The sequence below is a fragment of the Taudactylus pleione genome, unplaced genomic scaffold, assembly GCF_031769625.1.
Source record: "Taudactylus pleione unplaced genomic scaffold, aTauple2 ptg000115l, whole genome shotgun sequence".
NCBI classification, from domain to species: domain Eukaryota; kingdom Metazoa; phylum Chordata; class Amphibia; order Anura; family Myobatrachidae; genus Taudactylus; species Taudactylus pleione.
The window spans coordinates 180,752-203,447 of record NW_028284517.1 but is presented as its reverse complement, the minus strand read 5'-3'; the positions used below and the strand labels follow the sequence as shown (position 1 = coordinate 203,447).

Genomic DNA, 22,696 nt, shown 5'->3' with positions numbered 1-22,696 from the left:
AACAAGTGCCAGCAGACATGCGGCACCTGTAACTTCACTGTAAAATAAATAGTTAAAAAAAGACAAAACACACACACCGTGACAGTATAACTTTATTACACACACCTACCCATTCACACATACTTACTTATACCAGATGTGTCTGTCCCCTTGTCCAGTAGATTGTCCTCAATGAATGCGTCTGCAAAGAAAAATTCATACTCACCTATATCCTGGCGCCTGTCTCCGCAGTAATCCAGGAATTTAGCAAAACAAAAAAACGAGTTTACACGACCCACGCAACAGCTATCAGTATGTGTGTTGCCACACATACTGATAACTCCCGAATGCCAGCTGACGGATGCCAGCTGACGGAACATGCATGGAGCTGGCACTTCCCGAGAGCCAATCAGCGGCCGCACTGACTGTAGAACGGCCGCTGATTGGCTCCGGCTACTGACAGTTCCCACGTGGCGTAAATCGCCCAAACATGTGTAGAGATGGGGGATCACTATGGGTACCCCGATTTTTAACTCCTGAAGGAAGTCGGGGTTTCAAATAGCCGTGGCAGGTGCATTTTTGCAGAATTTAAAAAAATGCGTTTTGGGACTTAAAAATATGCTAGTACCCATTTTCATGTACCCCAAATTTGATGGGACCATTTTTAAAAACGAAAAGAATTAGCTGTGCTCTTCTGCATCACTTCTTCAACGTCAAAAGAAAAACACCTGCAGCGGCTATTTAAAACCCGATTTTTCTTTTGCAGCCAAAAATGGGGGTACCCATAGTGATCCCCCATGTCTGGACATCTTTTGGGGGGGTCCTAGGATTATTTCCCAAAAATTCCAGTTTTTTTAACGCCGATCCAAGTATCGCCGGGTCCCGTTTTCGCCTACTTTCAAATTGAATACGGGGATACGCGGGCACGCGCACGATACTTTAACGCCTACAAAACAGGCGAAGGCAGCGTTAAGTCCGGGCCGCAGCTCGGATCAAATTGAATACGGGCCAAAGTGAATGGTGATAAGGTACCGTTCACTTTATCTCCTTACAAAGCTTAGTAAATAGAACCCCTTTTCATATTGAAGTGAAAAAGAACAAAAAAAATAAAAAGGGTTTTGTCATATTTATAATTATAATATGACAAAAGTATGGAAAAACCAAGAGAAAACATAAAAATATGAGAGGAAAGTCATAAACACAGCCATGACCAATGATCACATCTTCCTACAATCACTGTGAGGAGCACTGCTACACAAGGGAATAATGGGAAGTTATACACCTTGACAGGATTAATTATCACAGCTTCCTACAGTCACTGTGAGGAGCACTGCTCTACAAGGGAATAAGGGGAAGTCATACACCTTGACAGGATCAATTATCACATCCTCCTACAGTCACTGTGAGGAGCACTGCTCTACAAGGGAATGAGGGGAAGTTGTACACCCAGACAGGACTAATGATCACATCTTCCTACAGTCACTGCGAGGAGCACTGCTATACAAGGGAATAAGGGAAGTTATACACCTTGACAGGATTAATTATCACATCTTCCTACAGTCACTGTGAGGAGCACTGCTACACAAGGGAATAAGGGGAAGTTGTACACCCAGACATGACTAATGATCACATCCACCTACAGTCACTGTGAGGAGCACTGCTACACAAGGGAATAAGGGAAGTTATACACCCAGACATGACTAATGATCATATCCTCCTACAGTCACTGTGAGGAGCACTGCTACACAAGGGAATAAGGGGAAGTTATACACCTTGACAGGATCAATTATCACATCTTCCTACAGTCACTGTGAAGAGCACTGCTATACAAAGGAATGTTGTACACCCAGACAGGACTAATGATCACATCCTCCTACAGTCACTGTGAGGAGCACTGCTATACAAGGGAATGTTGTACACCCAGATATGACTAATGATCACATCCTCTTACAGTCACTGTGAGGAGCACTGCTATACAAGGGAATGTTGTACACCCAGACATGACTAATGATCACATCCTCTTACAGTCACTGTGAGGAGCACTGTTATACAAGGGAATGTTGTACACCCAGACAGGACTAATGATCACATCCTCCTACAGTCACTGTGAGGAGCACTGTGACACAACGGAATAAAGGGAGCCAGAGGCCCATGTGCCCTGCATAGCCTGCACCCATTATAGATACGCCCACCAGTGACCCTCCTACAGTCACTGAGAGGAGCACTGCTACACAAGTGCAAGAAGGGAAAGTCACAAAAAACAGCCATGACAAACAATCTCTAAGGGGAGCATTAGGAGAATGAAGAGAGAGACATACATGGAGACATGGCCATTGGCCTCCACCATCTGTAATCACTGAGAGGAGCTATGTGACCCAAGTGAATGAGGGAAAAGTTATTCAGTACATATAATTATCGGAATCGGTATGAAATACCGCCCCCGCATGGCCGGTGGTTCGATTCCTGGCAGCGGCAGGCCGACACTGGAACAGATCCCGGCAGCGTGAGCCCGACAGCGCTGGAAATCCCGATCGTTGTAAGGTAAGTATAGACTAACCTAACCCCCCTAACCCTAACCCTCCTTAGGGGTGCCTAACCCTAACCTCCCCCCAAGTGCCTAACTCTAATCCCCCCCGTAAGTGCCTAACCATAACCCCCCCTTCCCCGCTGCCTAAACTTAAGTCCCCCGGGGGGGTGCCTAACCCTAAGTCCTCCCCAAGGGTGCCTAACCCTCCCTCCCCCTAGCCTGACCCTAACCCTCCCGGGGGGTGCCTAACCCTAAGTCCCCCCTGGGTGCACTAAACCTAACCCTTCCCCCCCACGGCTGTCCGCTCGTGGCGCCCAGCATCCCTTCGATCGGGATGCCGGTCTCTCGGCATCGGGGAAATGAGCGGCGTATACATCTAGACGCCGCCCATTTCACCCTCGCCGGGATATAACAGTCGGGGAGCCGGCTTAATGTCAGCCGGCTTCCGATTGCATTCCTAATTATCACATAATTTGTCCTGCGTCACAGGAACTTTTTCTGGATTTCCCTAATGTTCTGGATACCAGATTCCATGCTGGACACCTCTAACAATATACAGTATATATAGAAATTAAGTATTTTTTATTTATTTGATGTTTTTTTTTTACCTCAGAGAGAGCCAATAATATTAGAATGTTGCCAGCTGTGGAATGGAATCTCCAATGGATCAGAGCACAGGGATGAGGATAATTCTCTAGTTATATATAGATAACATTGCAGTAAACAGACTGGAGGGCACGTAGGAGAGCGGGAGAGAAACCCTTTATGTTACGATGAGTTGATGTGCATAAGGATCCTTGCTCAGCATCTCTCCCCTAGCAGAGCTCTTAAAGAATATCTTATGACAATCGGCGTAACTATCAACGGGGGGCCTCAACAGTCTGCAGGCACCACGTGGCCACCTGTGATGCTTTCTGGCCTTGCTCCCCTATGCGGCCTATAGTCAGCAGGGACCTAAATGTTCAGCTGTGGGACTGCTGAAGCTCTAGAGTGCTGTGCACATGAGGCAGCACTCTAACGGATCCATAATAATATCCTGGCCAGCGTTTGTGGGGCAGTCTCTGATGCCATGACCTCTGTGATCAGGAAATTCAGGGGGGCTAATAAAGATGGCGGTGGCTGATAACCTGGCATAGTATGTATAGGCAGGGGAAACTAAAAACCTTTGCGTCTGATTCAGAGCCGGACGCTATTTGCGCTCGCTCAGAAAAAGGGGTGGCTATTCAAATGAACCGTTCGCTCTTTGCAGTCTGTTCACGCCTCTATGTCTGAACGAGCGAACAAAACTTGCTGTCGTAATTTTGAAAAAAACGCCCCCTGGCAGCTCGCATTCTACGTCATGTCCGCTATTTAATAGATTAATCGAGTACATCGAACAGCGTCTGAACTGCTCGCTATTCTTGTGGTTGGTTTTTCCTACCACAATCTTGCGAGCAGTTCTGACTATAAAATAACCAAGTGACGTGGTCAATGACGCTGCTGTATTAATTATGCACACCCTTAAAACGCCCGTTTTGACCTTTAAGCACGCCTGCGTTCTGATCTCCACTCCCCGTTTGCAAGCACCTTCCCCTGTTACCACCCACATACGCCTCCTCCTGTCACTCAAAATAGCAGGCATTCGCTATTTAGCGAGCACACGATTTTCGGCCGCACTGACTGGTTCGTGCATGCGTATTGCAATCCGTACGCATGCGCAGATGTGTGAACATCGATCATAACGAACGAGCGGCCGCTTACGAGCGGCTCTGAATGAAGCCCTTTGTCCATACGTTGCCAACTCTCCTGGAATATTCGGAATACTCATGCATTTCAGGGGTAGTGAATAAATGGGGCCACTTTATATAACCACCTTGTATTTTATTCCTATTAGTAAGAACACCTTCATAGACCCCAACCTGGGGGAATGCGCACAACTCTGTAAAATGCCCGATGTGGTGAAGAGGATCCTGGGCTTCATTTTCCGGCCAATAGTAAGTAGATACGAAAAACAAAACAAAAAAATTCTTACTGTAAGTAAATTTGTGAACTTAATTCAATTTAACACGGACAATTTCATTATAAACAAAAATGAAAAAAAACAACATAATTATAAACACTAATTGGTCTATTCAATATGTTAATTATCATTGTCCGAACGGACTTCAATAGTTAACGTTTCTTCTCGACGAGCGCGCCGGAGGAATTCATCAAATCAGCTGTCTTCCCGAACACTTTCATTGCTCCTCTCGGAGCAGGTCACGCATGCACACAAGAGCTCCGACGTCCGAAAGGATCCCTTTTCACGACCCAGGACTCCTTCCCATACGGAAGGAGTGGGTAGCGGCAGCAGTCACCATCTGAAGATGGCGAATGCTCCAGCAATCAAGCTCTGAAAATATTGTATTTATGGTGCTTGATGAATTCTATCCCCATACTAGTATATGGGGACAGCGGGCAATTCCGCCAGAGGAAGGTAAGTAGGAGATATCTGTGATACTAGTATATGGGAACAGTGGGCCATTCCGCCAGAGGAAGGTAAGTAGGAGATATCTGTGATATCTCCTGCTTTACCTCCTTAATAAATGGCCCAATAACTTAATTTTTACAACTTTTGTAAAAATTAAGTGATGATGAATAGGTTCCTTAGAACTCTATTCATCAATCAAATTTCTCCTTAAATAATGCGGAAACGAGCAATTCATTCCAGAGCTTGGCCCTGGTAGCTAACGTCCCGAAAACTGAAAGCAAAGTGGTCACATTAGCGAGTGCATTTAAATACATGCATGCGGTACATCATTCCTTATTGGCAATAATCATTTTCTAATTATTGGGTCTAAAACCTGATAATCAATAAACAGGCCCCATATTGTAGCTATACTTTTATCCCACTAATTAATAAATTATTTTTCTATATGAGAATATATAACATATCTAGCAAAAGCCCATAACCTGAATACTACTGTAAAGAAACAGACTGCTCCTGTCCCCCAACCCCTGTCCCTGTGTTTGGTAAGTGCGCCCAGGTGCCCTAACACTGATTAGTAACTTTCTCACTCTACAGCATAATTCCGAAAATCTATCATTGCTCCGGCAGACACAATGGTTTACACAATGGTTACATAAGTGAATATGTTATGTTTTATTGCTTCACTTAATACTCGCTAAAATCCTAAGTGACACTTTGATAATGCCCTGACATGGGTTTCCTAGCCCCAATAGTAATCCTTAGACCTTGAGTCCATGAGAAGAAATTAGCGGTGTGTAAGCAGTAGGTACATTAAGTTGTGACCAATGGGCATATTAACTTTTTAACCCAAAGTAATGCCCCGTATACACAATACCCACAGTAGTAGTGCCCCTAATACACATAATGCCGACAGTAGTAGTGCCCCTTATGCAGTGCCCGCAGTAGTGGTGGCCCTTATGCAGTGCCCCCAGTAGTGGCAGTGGCCCTTATGCAGTGTCCATAGTGGTAGTGCCCCCAGTAGTAGTGCCCCCATATGCAGTGCCCCATGTAGTAGTGCCCCACGTAGTAGTGCCCGCAGTAGTATTGCCCCCAGTAGAAATGCCTCCCAGTAGTAATGTTCTCTGTAGTAGTACCCCTAATAGTAGTGCCCAAATAATAATGCCCCTAGCTGTAATGCCCCCTGTAGTAGTGCCCCCAATATTAATGCCTACAATAGTTATTCCCCCAATAATAATGCCATCAATAATAATGCCCCCTGTAGTAGTGCCCACAATAGCAATGCTCCCTGTAGTAGTGATACCAATAGTAATGCCCCCAGTAGTAATGCCGCTTACACACAAAAAAACCCCAACACAATACTTACCACAAGAACCGTACCTGAATCCCCGGCCGTCCAACAGGCTGCTCCTCGGAACTATGGGAGAGACCTCATGACATCTCTCCCATAGTGCACACTTCAGGAGCTGGAAGCCGGAGCTCTGGAGTGAGCTCCACCCTCCACCTGCCAGTGTCGTTGTGGGGAAGGAGCTGGGCGCCCGCTGGTAACAGAATATCAGTGGGCGCCCAGCAAATGGAGCCTCCCTGTGGCGCTGGGCTGAGGTGGGCCGGAGGAGGCGTAACTGGTTCCGTCTCCAGATATTTGGCCGCTGTTGGTTAGCTACATAGCCACTGATTATAAGACTTCAGCATTCAGAGCAGATCCTGAACCATCTGTATAGTACATAGAACTCAGTGTTGCAATGCGGCATCTAATAATAGCTTGAAGATAAAATATTTTAAAATTTATAGTGATGCTGATATTTTTTCCCTGTACGTAAATCTTATTTTAAATATTTCCAGTATCCGAGGATTTCCAGGTTTCTAAATTCCAGTGTTGGTGCAAGGTAAGACCCTGTGTGCTCTTCCAGATTATCTCTCATATACAATGTACACTATGTAGACAAAAGTGATTGGACACCTCTGCATTGCAGCTGGTTTAGCATGGGTCCGTGCATGGTCACATTAACTCTGAGAAGTATAAAGATGTTCATTGTGGCAGTTCTACAGAAGCAATGAATGTTTTTATCAGGATGACAATGCCACCTGCCATGTTTCCAGGGTGACGCTGGACTAGTATACAGAAAATGTGGTAACCTGGATGTACTGGCCACCTCTGACTCCAGATCTTAACCCCAGTGAGAACCTCTGGGACGAATTGGAACGATGGGTGCGTTCTAGGCTGACTCGACCTTCTTCAGTGTCACAGTTGGTCAGTGTACGTAAGGCGGAATGGCAAAACATACCCCCTGCTGTTATCCAGTAACTTGTGGACAGACAGTTTGCCAAGAAGGGTGTCTGCAGTAATCACTGCACGTGGTGGACCTGCAAAGTACTGACGTCAATAAAATATTGTTTATCTATGTCCTGTCAGTGTCCAATCACTTTTCTCTACATAGATATATTACCCTGGTGGATTATTCCACATAAATTCCCACCCGCTCACACTCTGTGTCCTGAGGTGGAAGACTGTTATAGGTAACTGACAAGATGGAGGGCTGTGACCATGATGAAAGGAGCTGTCCAGCTCCAAGTAGAGACATAACATAGGGGATATGATAGATAAGTAATAATAGGTGATCAGGACGGCAGCATTCACATAAATAAGAGGGTTTCTAGAACAAGGTGACACTGTGACAGCAACTGTGGAATAGAAGGAGGGAAACCTGAGAGGAAATAGGAAGAACTTTTATACAGAGCATACTTGCCGCCTTTTGCTTTCCCTCCCCAGTAGAAGCCCGGGGAGAAGAAGCCGGTGGGTGGCTGATTGTCAGCATCATTAAGCCCCTCCCCGTGCGGTAAATTGCCACGATTGGTGCAAATTTAAATAGGGGCGGGACCAAATGACTTGATTATTGCAGAATAGCGTCATTAAGCCTCGCCCCCTACACGGGAATCCACGTTTGCTCTAGAAATTCTCCACCATTCTGCCTACTTCACTAGGAATTGGGCAGGAATGCAGGAGAAGTGCCTACTCTACGGGGTGTGCGGGGAGTTACCCGAAAAATCGTGAGCCTCCCACGACTTCCGGGAGAGTAGGCATGTATGATACAGAGGGAGTGATAAATCTACGGATACAGCTATGGAAGAAATAGCAGAGCAGCGGTGGAAGGAGGCCCCCAGCATGATTAAGATTGGGGGCGTGACGTATGACAAGGCCCCCAAATTTACGTGCGACCCTCCCAAATGTTGGGAGGTATGAGGAATTGTCTACTGACCATTGTGGTTGGGGCTCACACAGTAAAAGAATTGGGGAATACATGGTGTAAACATGCGGATATTTTTAAGACCAGTCTAAAATGCATGTAGTCAGGAAGCCGGCAGGCAAAATGCCGACCGCCGGCTTCCCGACTGTCATATCCCGCCGAGGGACTAATGATAGACGTCAAAATTCTGCCGCCTATCATTATCCCTACGTCGGGATCCTGACGCCCGGCACACCGAATGAAGGTAAGCCGGGCGGCGGTTGCGGACAGCCGCAGGGAGGGGGTTATGTTAGGGGCTCCTGGGGGGGATTTAGGATTAGACACCCCCCTGGGAGGGTTAGGGTCAGGCTAGGGGAAGGGTGGTTTAGGGTTAGGCAACCCCGGGGGTAGGTTAGGGTTAGTCACCCCACTGGGAGGGTTAGGTTTAGGGAGCGGGGAGGGGGGGTAGGTTTAGGCACTTACAGGGGGAGAATTAAAAAGCAATGGGAAAAAAGATCTAAGGCGATACAGATAAAATTATATTTAAATCGTGGAGTTCGTTGATATGGAGGTTTTTCCTTTTCTAGAGATGATCCACTCCGTGGAATACAGTATGAAATTTAAACACAAACATAAAAGATCATATGTGAAGTAATGTCAAAACGTAAAACCACAACAAAATGAAATAGTCCTTTTGTGTTTCTGAAGAGGAAAAGGGTGATATCCGTTTTTTTCCAAAAGTTAATGTCAATCAAACAAATCAGGATAGATCCTCACCACCACAAATCATAGAGATGGGCGTACCATAAACTCACTTAATACGTGAATGGAAAATATACATAAAGGTATCTTTCAAAATACTTCACCGTGTGTCAAACGAAAGATTGAAGGATAAGCGTACCCCAACTCACGTAATAAGAAGTTGGGATCAGCATAGAAAGGTATCTTTTCCACAAAAAATGAAAAAACCATAGGTAAAGAAGACTTTTGATGAAAAATATAAAGATCCAAGGAGGATCGAAACGGCGTTGGTGGAGATCCAAGGAGGATCGAAACGGCGTTGGTGGAGAGATTTGTGGGCATTCTATGGATTACAAGAGAGACTTGGACTTATATTTTTGAGGTATATAGTAGATCCATTACGGGTTCAGTCCGGACCTTTTACCTGTAAGAGGAGATACTACTGTTAATACTTCTAATTTTCATCTTTACTTGTTCAAGGATTTTTTATTTTATTTTACATGTTTTTAATATTTGTATTTTTAATAAACCTTTTTTGAAGTGATACCTCATCCTCTATTTTAAATCAAAAGTCTTCTTTACCTATGGTTTTTTAATTTTTTGTGGAAAAGATACCTTTATATGCTGATCCCAACTTCTTATTACGTGAGTTGGGGTACGCTTATCCTTCAATCTTTCATTTGACACACGGTGAAGTATTTTGAAAGATACCTTTATGTATATTTCCCATTCACGTATTAAGTGAGTTTATGGTACGCCCATCTCTAAGATTTGTGGTGGTGAGGATCTATCCTGATCTGTTTGATTGACATTTACTTTTGGAAAAAAACGGATATTACCCTTTTTTTCTTCAGAAACACAAAAGGACTATTTCATTTTGTTGTGGTTTTACGTTTTGATATTACTTCACATATGGTCTTTTATGTTTGTGTTTAAATTTCATATTGTATTCCACGGAGTGGATCATCTCTAGAAAAGGAAAAACCTCCATATCAACGACCTCCACGATTTAAGTATAATTTTATCTGTATCGCCTTAGATCTTTTTTTCCCATTGCTTTTTAATTCTGTATGTTTTACTTGTCTGGGCAGGTATAGGATTGAGATTGAGCTGACAGTTACCGGGCGCCGGAGTTATACCTTTTTTTCAATTTTGTGATAATTATACAGGGGGAGGTTAGGCATTAGGGGGGGTTAGGCACCCATAAAGAAGGCTTAGGGGGGGGAGAGGGTTAGAAATAGTACAAATACTTACTCTTCTAGTGCCCTTTCTATAGTACAAATACTTACCCTCCTAGGGATCTTCTAGTGCCGGTCTTCAGGTATCGGGATTTGAACTCATACCGATTCTGTCTAAAATATACAATAAAAACATAGAGCCTGATTCATTAAGGATCGCTATTGCGATTCCAGCCTCATAATCGCGCGCAGGTCTGCTGTGAAAATATGCTAATGATTGCAGTCACAATGCCTTCACGCTGCCTGCATAGAGACGTCCACTGCCTCCTATTACTGCTAACTCACATCCGTAATACCTTGCAAACCTCCATAAAAATCGGTAATATCGAGTACCATCGGCCACTCATGCAGAATTACAGCAGCCCTGACTCTACTTAGATATTGCTAACCTCATTGCACGCAGTAAGTACTCAAGCTGCTTATGCCATCACACTGGCTAATTTATGCACGCCCATGCAACGGCGTTCAAATGGTCAGGCACGCCAGCATTTTTTTGCTGACCACCTCTCATCACCACCCCCAAACGCTCACTGCCTGTCAGTCACTCCGTGATCGCTCTCCGTGCTCTGGGTGATCGCATTGCGATCACAGTGGTGTCTTTGCACACTGCGATTCATGCGCAGTACGCAACAATCGGCCGTCTATGTACGCTTTAGCAGTTGCGATCCTTAATGAATCGGGCTCACAGAGAGAGCAGACTCGGTGGATCTGTAGGTTTTCTTCCATCAAAGTTTCTGTGATTTTGTGTTTTCTCTGTTATGTTTTGCTGTTATTGTCTGTATTGATCTCTCTCATTCCTCCATCTAGATCTGTGAAGCATCTCTGGGAGGAGCAGATAGCCTTGCAGGTAGTATACATTGCGTATATATTAATAATAATGTCTTCTTCAGGGTCCATAGGGATCCACAGGGATACCATGGGGGGGGTGTGGTTGGAGAGATCCACGCACCAAACAGTTAAAGCTTTAGCTCCCAGGATGCCCCGGTCTTCCTCCACTTATACCTCGCCCCCAGCCACAGGCAGACAGTTTTTCATTTGGTGCCAGCAGGACCGGTCACACCTTTAGACAGGAGGACTGCTTAGGCAGCCCCAAGATTTTTTATGAGGTTTTTTTGTTGTTTATCTGAGCAAGCAGCAAGGCGTCCTAATGGGTGCCTGTACTGCTGCTCCAGCTACCTCCGCCAGCACTGCAACACCGGTGAGTGGTCCGGTGATCACGGTGGGCGCCAGCGGGGCTCTGATTGCAGCTCCACTGGGGACCCAGGACTGCAGCCAGACAGATGAGGAAGAACAGGTAAGGCATGTTGTGCAGTCCTTACCTCCGGCGGTGGAGATCTGCCAGAGGACGCTGCAGTGGGGTGACTGCTTCATCCGCTCCCCCACTAGACCAAAGGGGCAGTTAAAAGCTGGCATCGGGGACCATGAAGAGGTCAGCGGCACCCGGCGGTTGGTGTAGCAGCGGGGAGGTAGGCTCTCCCCCGGCATCCTCTCCCCCAGCCCAGAGCACAATCCCTCACTTTGAGATTTCCCGCTTCTGAGCTGTTCCTCCTCCTCACCCTCTTCCCTATAGGCAGGGCCGGATTAAGGTCTGTGGGGGCCCCAGGGCAACAAACATGTGGGGGCCCCTATTACGTGCCCTTTATGCAGTGCACCCAGTAGTAGTGCCCCCAGGAGTGTTGCCCCTTATGCAGTGCCCCCTATGCAATGCCCCCTGTAGTTATACCCCCAGTAGTAGTGTTCCCAATAGTAATGCCCCCTGTATAAATACCCCCAGTAGTAATACCCCTGTAGTTGTGCCCCCAGTAGTCATGCCCCCTGTGTGTGCCCAATAGTAATGCCCTCAGTAGTAATACCCCTGTAGTTGTGCCCCCTGTGGTAGTAGCACCAGTAGTAATGCCCCCCCCAAGTACTGTCCCATGTAGTAATGTCCCCCCCGAGTAATGTCCCCTGTAGTAATGTCCCCCTCGAGTAATGCCCCCAGTAGAAATGCCCCCCGAGTAATGCACTCAGTAGCAATGTCCCCCCCGAGTAATGTCCCCTGTAGTAATGCCCCCAGTAGTCCCCCCCGAGTAATGTCCCCCACAGCAGTGGAAAAGCCGCTTGCGCTAAAAAGAGAAAAAAATAAAATCTTACTTACCTTAAGCCCCGCTCCCGCTGCCTTCTGATCCGCTCGGCTGGCGCTGCTCCTCTGCACTATGGGAGAGACGCATGACGTCTCTCCCATAGTTCACTGCCTGAGCCGGAAGCCGGAGCTCACGAGTGAGCTCTAGTCACCGGCTCTGGCTGCCGCTGCGGGGAGGGAGCCGGGCGCCCGCTGGTTACAATCTAAGCGGGCGTCTGGTGTCTCCGTGCGGCACTGTGGTTAGGTGTCCAGAGGAGGCGGAACTGGTTCCGTCTCCTCTGGTTCACTTTAACCCCGATGGCTGGGTGTGGGGGCCCAGGGATGATCGCCCCTGTCGCCCCCCCTTTAATCCGGCCCTGCCTATAGGAGACACTCAGCAGCCATTAATTCTGAAGCTACAGGTCTCAGGAGATTTGGGTCCAGTCTTCCTGTATAACTCTGCCAGCCCTTTGAGGCTTGAGTAGTTGATTTAGTGCCCATTATAAGTAGATTTATTTATGTGCATTATACTGTCTTAAAATGTTCCGTCAGTTATATCTATCCCTGCTGCTCTTATTTAAACCCTCAACTACCAGGCGTGTAGGGGTTCATTATTACTTCACATTTACTTGTATTTGTGAAAGGTGTCACTCTGCATTACTAGTCATACACTGATTATGTGCTGCTAGCTGGTTATTACTATGTCTTCTAAGGGTAAAAGGGAGCCTGAGGCCCCTGTGCTGGTTACTTGCAGATCCTATTCAGCGGGCTTGTCCCCTTAGGATTTCATGCAGAATGGTCTGTGTGTTATTTGTTATGTACCACCTCCTCAGTCCACCGTACCAGCCCCTGTCCAGGAGCCACCTTTGGTGTCCTCCTTATCATAGGTTATGACGCAGCTAGTGGACCTCTTATCAGCCCTCATGCTGCCTTCCACCATGGGGTACCCACAGCTATCACAGCCTACTATGTCAGTAACCCCTATGCATCCTCCTTGGATGGATGTTTATGTCCACTCAGTGCAGAATATGGCTCAATCGTCTGCCGCCTATCAGCAAAAGGCGGACAGACAGCCACTAAAACACTTAGGCGGACTGTATCATCCTCTCAGTCCACCCCGCTTTCGGATTCTAATGCATCATCTGTGGAGGCAAATGATGCACAGGGTTCTCTCTCCAGGTCTCCCTCGGGCAAGGAGAACCGTCATTCAACAGTGGATGTCCCTCCTTTAGTGAGGGCGGTTATATCGATCCTGAATGTAGAGGATGATGAGCCGGCCCCTAAGCCAAAAACCCAGATGTTTAAACGTCAAAAGGTGGTTAAGGCTGAATTCCCTCTATCAGAACAGCAAACTGAGCTCATGGGGGAAGCTTGGGGTACTCCTGGCAACGGTTCCAGGTCCCAAAAAGACTAGTGTCTTTTTACCCTCTCCCTAATAGTGAGTGTGCTAAGTCAGAAATCCCTCCTACTGTTGATTCGCATGTGGCACGCTTTGTCAGAAGTTCTACTCTGCTTTTACTTGTCTCAAGTCAGTCTGCTTGCTTTCTGGCGCTATCAGCAGGCCAGCTACAGTATGGCCGTGGCCTGTGTGGCTAAGGCTATCGAAGGATGGGCAGAGGCACTGGAAGAGAGCCTGCCATAAGACCCTACCAGGGTAAAACTGACCTACATCTCCCATATTTAGGAAGAAGCTGTCCCTAAGCCTAGGCTGTCCTCTTCTCTGTTCTTTAGCCCTCATGGTAAGGCAAGTGAGCAGTCCTTTCCCAGGCAGTCTAGTTCTCACAAGACTACTAAGCCGCGATCCAAGCAGTCTTGGTTGGCCAGACGTCCAGGTTCCAAGTTTGACGACAAACTCTCCGTCTGATCTTGGCATTAAGCAACAACAGATGCTTGGGTCCGAGAAGTGATCTCTCAGGAGTACGCCCTCACCTTCCTCAGGTGTCCTCCCCAGCTATTTTTTTTGCACATGTCCCCCATCAGACCCTATCAAGGCCCTGGCCCTCCAGGAAGCTATTCACTCCCTGCTGCGTTCATGTGTGAAAATACCGGTTCCTTTGGCTCAACGATGAACTAGGTTTTTATTCCACTCTCTTTTTGATTCAGAAGCCGAATGCGTCTCACCAGCCTATTCTAAATCTCCATCCCCTCAACAGATTTATCCGAGTACCCAAGTTCCACATGGAAAATGTGTGATAAATTGTCCTGGCATTGGAGCCTGGGGATTTCATGGTTTCTCTGGACATTCAGGATGCATATCTGCATGTACCTATTACTCCAACCCACCAGCAGTTCCTACAGTTTGATGTTCTGCAGCAACATTACCAGTTTCGGGTGCTGCCCTTTGGTCTGACAACAGCCCCTCAGTTATTTACCATAATAATGGAAGTTATGGTGGCCCACCTCAGGTGCCATGGAATCAGAATCCTGCCATACCTAGATGACCACTTAATCTTGGCACATTCACCAGTTGTGTTACAACGACATCTCCAGCTGACCGTTGACTGCCTGCAAACACACGGCTGGCTCATCAATTGGATAAAGTCCTACCTATCTCCGACATAGCGGATTATACATCTTTGGGCACTCCTGGATTCTCGAATACAGAGGATTGTTCTGCCAGCGGACAAACTTTTTATACTACACTTGCGCAACTTGCTCTACAATCAGGGGGTATCCATTTACTTAGCAATGCAGGTCCTGGGGTCTATGGTATCTCCTTTGATATGGTAGAATACGCCCAGTTCCAGGCCCCTTCAACAACTGATTCTCTCCCGGTGGAACGGGCAGTATCATCTGATCTGCTCCCAGATGATCCTCATCTCTCCGGAGGTTCGGTTTTCCCTCTCATGGTGGCTACAGACGTCCAATCCGGACAAGAGTCGCCCCTTCTAGATTCCAAATTGGGGACTTCTCACTACAGATGCCAGCCTTCGCGGATGGGATGTGGTAATCGGATATCATACCTTTCAGGGATGGTGGACAACCGAGGAAAGTCGCCTGCCCATAAACATTCTGGAGGGGCAAACAGTGTACAGAGGGCTCTCTCTGGCACAAGATCTGCTTCGGGACAGGCCGGTCTAAATTCAGCATAAAACCTGACTGTGGTAGCCTACCTCAACCATCAGGAAAGCACGCGAAGTCGGGCAGCCATGCGGGAAGAAGCACACATTCTGGTCTGGGCCGAATGTCATCTCCCGGCAATCTCAACAGTGTTCATCCCCAGAGTGCTCAACTGGGAAGCGGACTGCCATCAGGACATACACGCCAGAGAGTGGGCTCTAAATCTGGATGGCTTTCAACTCCTGGTGGACAATGGGGCCTGCCAGACATAGACCTGATGGCTTCACGTCACAACCACAAGGTCCTCAGGTATGGGTCCAGGACCAGAGATCCCTCAGCTGCCTTCGTGGACGCTCTGGCAGTGAGGTGGGACTTAAATCTTGCATACCTCTTTCCTCCAATCTCTCTCCTCCTGAGAGTTCTCCGAAAGTTCAAGCAAGAAGTCGGGATGGTGATACTAATAGCCCCAGCCTTGCCCAGGCGACATTGGTTCATCGACCTACGAAGTCTCTCCATAGACAATCCATTCCCACTGCCTCTATGGCAGGATCTACTAGCAGAGTCCTTGCCTGTACCCATACCTACCTCATCTGTCTTTCACGGCATGACTCTTGAGAGACCCCTTTAAGAGCCCAGGGGGACCATATACTTTTTAGGGTCTCCCGGGGGCTTGCCTTTCTCCAGGCTGGGTTAGACCTCGACCTCCATCTGGCCTTCCTTAGAGTTCAAGTTTTTGCTCTGTCAATCTGGTTCCAGTGAAGGATCACTCCCCTGTCTAATGTTAGAACATTCTTTCAAGGTGCTCTCCGCCTTCAACCTCCTTTTTGTCCATCCGGTGGCTCCGTGGGATTTGTCCTTGGTTCTCCGGGCTGTACAGGCTCCTCCGTTTGAACCTCTGGACTCAGTAGACCTCAAATGGCTGACAGTGAAGACGCTCTTTCTCTTTGCTATCTCCTCTGTGAGCAGGGTATATAATTTGACAACGCTCTCCTGTCACTCCCCATTCTTGATCTTTCATCCAGACAGAGCTGTCTTCTGTACCAGGGCTGGTAACCTCCCTAAAGTGGTATCCCGATTCCATTTGAATTAATAGATTGTGGTTCAGGCCTTCCAGTCCTCGGATATTTCTGCAGGTGAAGCCTCCTTGGATGTGGTTCGTGCTTTTCGGATCTATGTGGATCGTACTATTTCCTTTAGGAAATCAGATTCTGTATTGTATGGCAAATTTGTATTGTATGGCCTTCATAAGCGAGGCTGGCCAGCTAACAAACAGACTCTGGCTCGATGGCTCCGAATGACACTCTCTAAGGCCTACATGCAAGCTAATCTTCCTGTTCCAAACAGGGTTACAGCACATTCTACTCGGTATGTGGGACCCTCGTGGGCGGTTCGATGTGGCGCTTCTGCTGAACAATTGTGCAAGGCAGCCACGTGGTCTTCCGTCCACACCTTTCTCAGGTTCTACACCTTCTCCTTTCTGCTCAAGAGCGTCCCTGGCCTTAGGGGAAACTGCTATGGGACATCCCCATGATATCCCTGTGGATCACCTATGGACCCTGAAGAAGAAATTGAGTTATGGTAGACTTATCTTTGTTAACTCTATTTCTTCAAATATACAAATAGTTGATACCAGCGCTATATATAGTTGTTGTATATAAAAACTCAGATACGGATGTGTAGTCAATTAATATCACATTTAATACATTACAATATAATAAAATTTGTTATATGGAAAATAATAAAATGCACAAAATAAGTGCTGTATTAAAAATAGTTGTAGTCATATGTAATCGCTATTAGGGGAGGCTGGTTAATCCATATTCGATAAAGACACTAGCTGTGGGACAATTGTTGGTTCTGTGTAATTAGGTACAGCAAATATTTACCAGGTGGCGTATCCTTAATCTCAGTCCAAAGAAATTATCATGTGTCCAAATCCTTTTGGTATTATCACAGAGTATAGACTGGATGGGATCCACTTGTAGCTGTTATCCTGTGGAGTTGATGCAAATGTCCCAAAAGCAGGAAAATGTGTCAAAGTGTCCAAGATGAATGGATATAGATGGTGGAGAGGCTTAACGCGTTTCGTTGGTAAATCGATATCCAGCTTCTTCAGAAGTATACCTATTTCTTCAAAGTCCTTAGGATCCACAGGACGCCCACAAGGGTTCATTAGGGCCTTACAGAGTACGCAAACAGAAACAGTATGAACAAAACAAGAAAAAAATAATTACAGTACAGAACATTTGGTGCCATTGTTGGGCATGGGGAAGAGATGATTGTATAAGTGAGAAAAGGAGAAGCACATGAGGGAAGAGGGTCCTGCTCGTTAGAGCTTACAATCTAAAGGGGAGTGGGAGACAGATGGGGGTGACACAGAGGGGAGAGACAGTGAGTAAGGAGCATGGAAGGTAGGTTAGGATAAGAGCTGGAAAGCTTTGATAAAGGAGTGGGTCTTGAGAGCCTGTTTTAAACTTTGTAGAGATGTGGAGTCTGATAGGGAAAGGGAGAGCAAGAGAGTTCCAGTGGTAGGGAGCAGCACGGGCAAAATCTTGCAGGAGGGAGTGGGATGAAGTAATTAGTTGGTGAGCATTAATTTGTGGAGCGAAGTGGATGGGCGGGAGGGGATACAGTCAATATCCCGGCAATTAGAATACCGGCGCCGTAATCCAGACACCTGTCAGAATCCTGTTAGGAGGAGAGTTAGGGGTTAGGGATAGACACTAGGGGGAGGTTTAGGGTGCAGGGAGAGAGAGGTTAGGTTTAGGCACTAGGAGGGATGTTAAGTTTAGGCATAGGGGAGGGAGGGTTAGGGGAAGCGTTAGGATACCGACTGACAGGTGTCGGTATCCTAACCCTGTCGGGAGGACCACCGGCATCCCGTACCCAACCCGGGCAGGAGTGTGCACGGAGATAAGGTCAGAGATGTAAATAGGAGAGGATTGGATATATATCTGGTAAACATGGTATATGTGGCAAGTGTGTTCATATTTAATTAATATATGTAATTCTAATTTCAAATAATTTCTCAGTAATGTCTCTTTAATGACACTGTTAAATTTTATTCACATATTAAATACCTATAATTCATGTACCCCAGTCTGTTCTCGGAGGTCTGTCTGTGATTGTCAGCTCTTATGATAAGTCTTTTCTTTTAGGAATACCAGACAGAATTCCTCACTGAGTGGAGAAAGCTGAATCTAGATGTGGTCCTATGTCCCATGTTGGGCCCGGCCTTCAACATCGGTTATCCGGGGAGACTTTACAGTATTTCTATAAGTCACAGTGTTTCGTCACTAATTTATATATATTATTATACAGGGTGTAACTGGAGATTTATGGGCCCCACAGCAACATTTATTACGAGCCCTTTTGTACATTTTGTCCGCTGGAAATGGTGTGGCTTAGGTTTAATAGAAAACCATTCTCAGCTGTCGGGTCCTTGTAGCTGCACCCCCTCTCACTACAGTAGGACCACCTTAGGTCCTCCGATGGGGTCCTGCAGTGTATAATGACAGTGGCACATGCAACACTCACTAATTATTAGCAGCCAATACAGCAACATGAGATATAGAATGTGCATAATGTAATGATAATGATATAACTGGTGTACTTCATGTAAGATATAAGAAGTTCTTATTGCAGAATAAAAGGGAGATCTCAGCATGTGCGCTATGGTACATAAGGATATATTTATTTCAGTACAGAGAAAAAATATATATTCAATGTTCATGACAAAAGAATTATCAGACTCAATTGTCTAACTTACTTCCATATGGCCAGTATACCCATAGAGCTTTGTATGCCACCAATCTAATGTGCCCCATATGGCCAGTATACCCATAGAGCTTTGTATGCCACCAATCTAATGTGCCCCATATGGCCAGTATACCCATAGAGCTTTGTATGTCACCAACCTAATGTGCCTCTTATGGCCAGTATACCCATAGAGCTTTGTATGCCACCAACCTAATGTGCCCCATATGGCCAGTATACCCATAGAGCTTTGTATGCCAACAACCTAATGTGCCCCTTATGGCCAGTATACCCATAGAGCTTTGTATGCCAACAACCTAATGTGCCCCTTATGGCCAGTATACCCATAGAGCTTTGTATTCCATCAACCTAATGTGCCCTGTGTGGCCACTATACCGATATAGATCTTTGTATGCCACCAACCTAATGTGCCCCGTATGGCCAGTATACCCATTGAGCTTTGTATACCACCAACCTAATGTGCCCCTTATGGCCAGTATACCCATAGAGCTTTGTATTCACCAACATAATGTGCCCTGTATAGCCACTATACCGATATAGATCTTTGTATGTTACCAACCTAATGTGCCTCTAATGGCCAGTATACCCATAGAGCTTTGTATTCCAGCAACCTAATGTGCCCTGTATGGCCACTATACCGATATATATCTTTGTATGCCACCAACCTAATGTGTCCCGTATAGCCAGTATACCCATAGAGCTTTGTATGCCACCAACCTAATGTGCCTCTAATGGCCAGTATACCCATAGAGCATTGTATTCCATCAATCTAATGTGCCCCGTATGGTCAGTATACCCATAGGCAACCAGCCAAATATGCCCCATATAGTCATACTCACAGAGCTTCATATACCAGAAGTATATGGCAGTGGTTCCCAAACTCTGCCATTACAGTCCAGGTTTTAAAGAATATCCATACTTGAGCACAGATGACTTAATTAGTACCTCAGTCAATTCGATTTAACCATCTGGATTTCGGTATGGCTATCCATAAAACCTGGACTGTAAATGTCGGAGTTTGTGAAACTTTGGTATATGGAATAGTTTTAAGCACCATAATTATGGGGATCAAATCCAAGACACAAATACAGTATACCACAAGCCACAGACACTGATCAAAGATCCATTCTCATTTATGATTTATACTACAAAACGTTACGTATAGAAGCACACATCAAAATACACTGAGCAGGGCTGTAACTAAGGTAGTGTGGCTTGTGCCATGGCACAGGGCACCACAGGTCAGAGGGCACTGTTTGGGCCTGTCAAATTTCTGTTTATTATCATTCTTGCTTGTAGCTTCCTCTTATTTCATCCCCAGCATCTCCTGGCCTCTTCTATCACTTCCCTGGCCCTTCCCCATGAAGCCATGGCCCTTTATTGGGTTCATTATGTCCCTATTTGAAAAATGTGGGGGCGCCAATGCTCTTTCTGGTACAGGGCACCAAAAAGTCTAGTTACGGCTCTTGCACTGAGTGATTGGTCTGTAATGAGCAGGTGTTTGGGGACAGTACATATACAGAGCATTGGTCTTATACAAAGAAGTGCTCAGTAATACTGTAACCTCATTTTGTACACAATGGCAATTAGTGTGCAACAGTGACAAAATAAGACGTATGATGTGAAGCTCACAGGGGATACAGTTAATATCCTAGCAAAGGGGATGCCGGTGCTTAAAATACCAGTGCCGGCATGCCGACACCGGTCAAGGTCCTGGCGCTGGAATCCCGACCACCGGCATTCTGAAGGTGAGTAGCGGGGTTAGGGGGAGGGTTAGGGGTTAAGGTTAGGCACTTGCGGGAGGATTAGGGTTAGGCACATGATGTCACAAAAGTCTTCCTAAATGATTTATTATTAGTATTAACATGTATGTAAATAGCACCAGCATAGTCCACAGCGCTGTTCAATTATGAAGCAATACAGCTATAAGTTTGGGTTTGGGTATTAGACAAAGCGATAAGAGGGCGCCACTTAGAAGCTTACATAAGTCACCAATCTCTCTTATGTCTCTCAGCTCACATTGCCTGCACAATGCTGTACAATGTATTAAATTATCCGGCTGGAGTCGTTCCTGTTGGTTCCGTCACTGCGGAGGACGAGAAAGAGCTAAAAAATTACAAAGGTTACTGTAATGATCCCTGGGACAAACTGTATAAGAAGGTAATTATTATAGTGGTTTTTAAGATATAGGTGAGGTTTATTTGTGCTATCTCTCATAGGTCTCTATTTATTATCATTATTTTCACACCCTTTTCACATTATTTTAGTTTCACCCAAAGTTACTAAAGGGCAATTGGAGTAGAATTAGTAAAATTCCCTGTGATATTTCCTGAATTCGCAATACGAATTCAGTCGGTAATATCACACTACAATCTGCATTCAAAATGCGGATTGTATTAAATAAAGCCCATAATATTATTGTTATAAAGTGTCAAATCTCCAGGATTGTGTTTATTTATATATATGAGTACAAAGGGCCTGATTCAGAGCCGCTCGTAAGCGGCAGTACGCTCGTTCCGAGCGATGTTCGCCCATCTGCGCATGCGTACGGTTTTTAATACGCATGCGCGAACCAGTCAGTGCGGCCGAAAATCGTTTGTTCGCTATATAGCGAAGGCCTGCTATTTTGATTGACAGAATGAGGCGTATGTGGGTGGTAACAGGGGAAGGTGCTTGAAAACGGGGAGTGGAGATCAGAACGCAGGCGTGCTTAAAGGTCAAAGCGGGCGTTTTATGGGTGTGCATAATTTAAACTGCAGCGTCATTGACCACGTCACTGGGTTATTTTATAGCCAGAACTGCTCGCAAAATTGTGGTAGGAAAAACCAACCACAAGAATAGCGAGCAGTTCATACGCTGTTCGATGTACTCGATTAATCTAATAAATAGCGGACATGACGTATGATGCGAGCGGCCAGGGGGCGTATTTTTCAAATAAACGTACGCATGTTTTGTTCGCTCGTTCAGACATGGAGGCGTCAACAGACAGCAAGGAGCGAACGGTTCATTTGAATAGCCATCCCCTTTTTCTGAATGAGCGAGCGCTAATTGCGTCCGGCTCTGAATCAGGCCCAAAGCCTGGACAGGTGTCTAAACATTGCTGGGGCTCAGTGGTTATGTGCCATGTCTCTCTTCCTCCCCCTACTGTTTACTCTGTGTAACTGCTTCTCTATCACTATCTCTGCAGGCTGTGGAAGGAGGGGTGGGTCTACCGCTGTCTGTTCAGTGTGTGGCGCTTACCCACCAGGATGAGCTCTGCCTGCGTCTCATGAAAGAAGTCGAGACCCTTAGCGGCCATCACCAAAAGAGGCGATAAGCCCCTGCCTGGCTCTTGGGCAACTCATTAGAGATGACTATAATAAACTAGGGATGTGCAGGCTCGGATAGGTTCGAGTTTGCACGTGGAGTTCGGATTTTTCCCTCCAAAAAAACGGAACTCAGAAAGAGGCAAAACATCATCTTACATGGACGAACATCATCATTCCTGGACTTTTGTCCAAACTCGAACCTATCCGAGCCTGCACATCCCTACTATAAACATATATTATTAGTTGTTATTTCATTAGAGAAACCTATATCGCTACTCTTTATTACTCTGTTATC

General features: G+C 46.1%; 1 pseudogene; it reads left to right on the top strand.

Moving 5' to 3' along the window:
• The window catches only part of LOC148524854 (fatty-acid amide hydrolase 1-like), a 61,247-nt pseudogene extending 38,838 nt beyond the window's left edge, over positions 1-22,409 (top strand).
• The last annotated feature ends 287 nt before the right edge of the window (positions 22,410-22,696 follow it).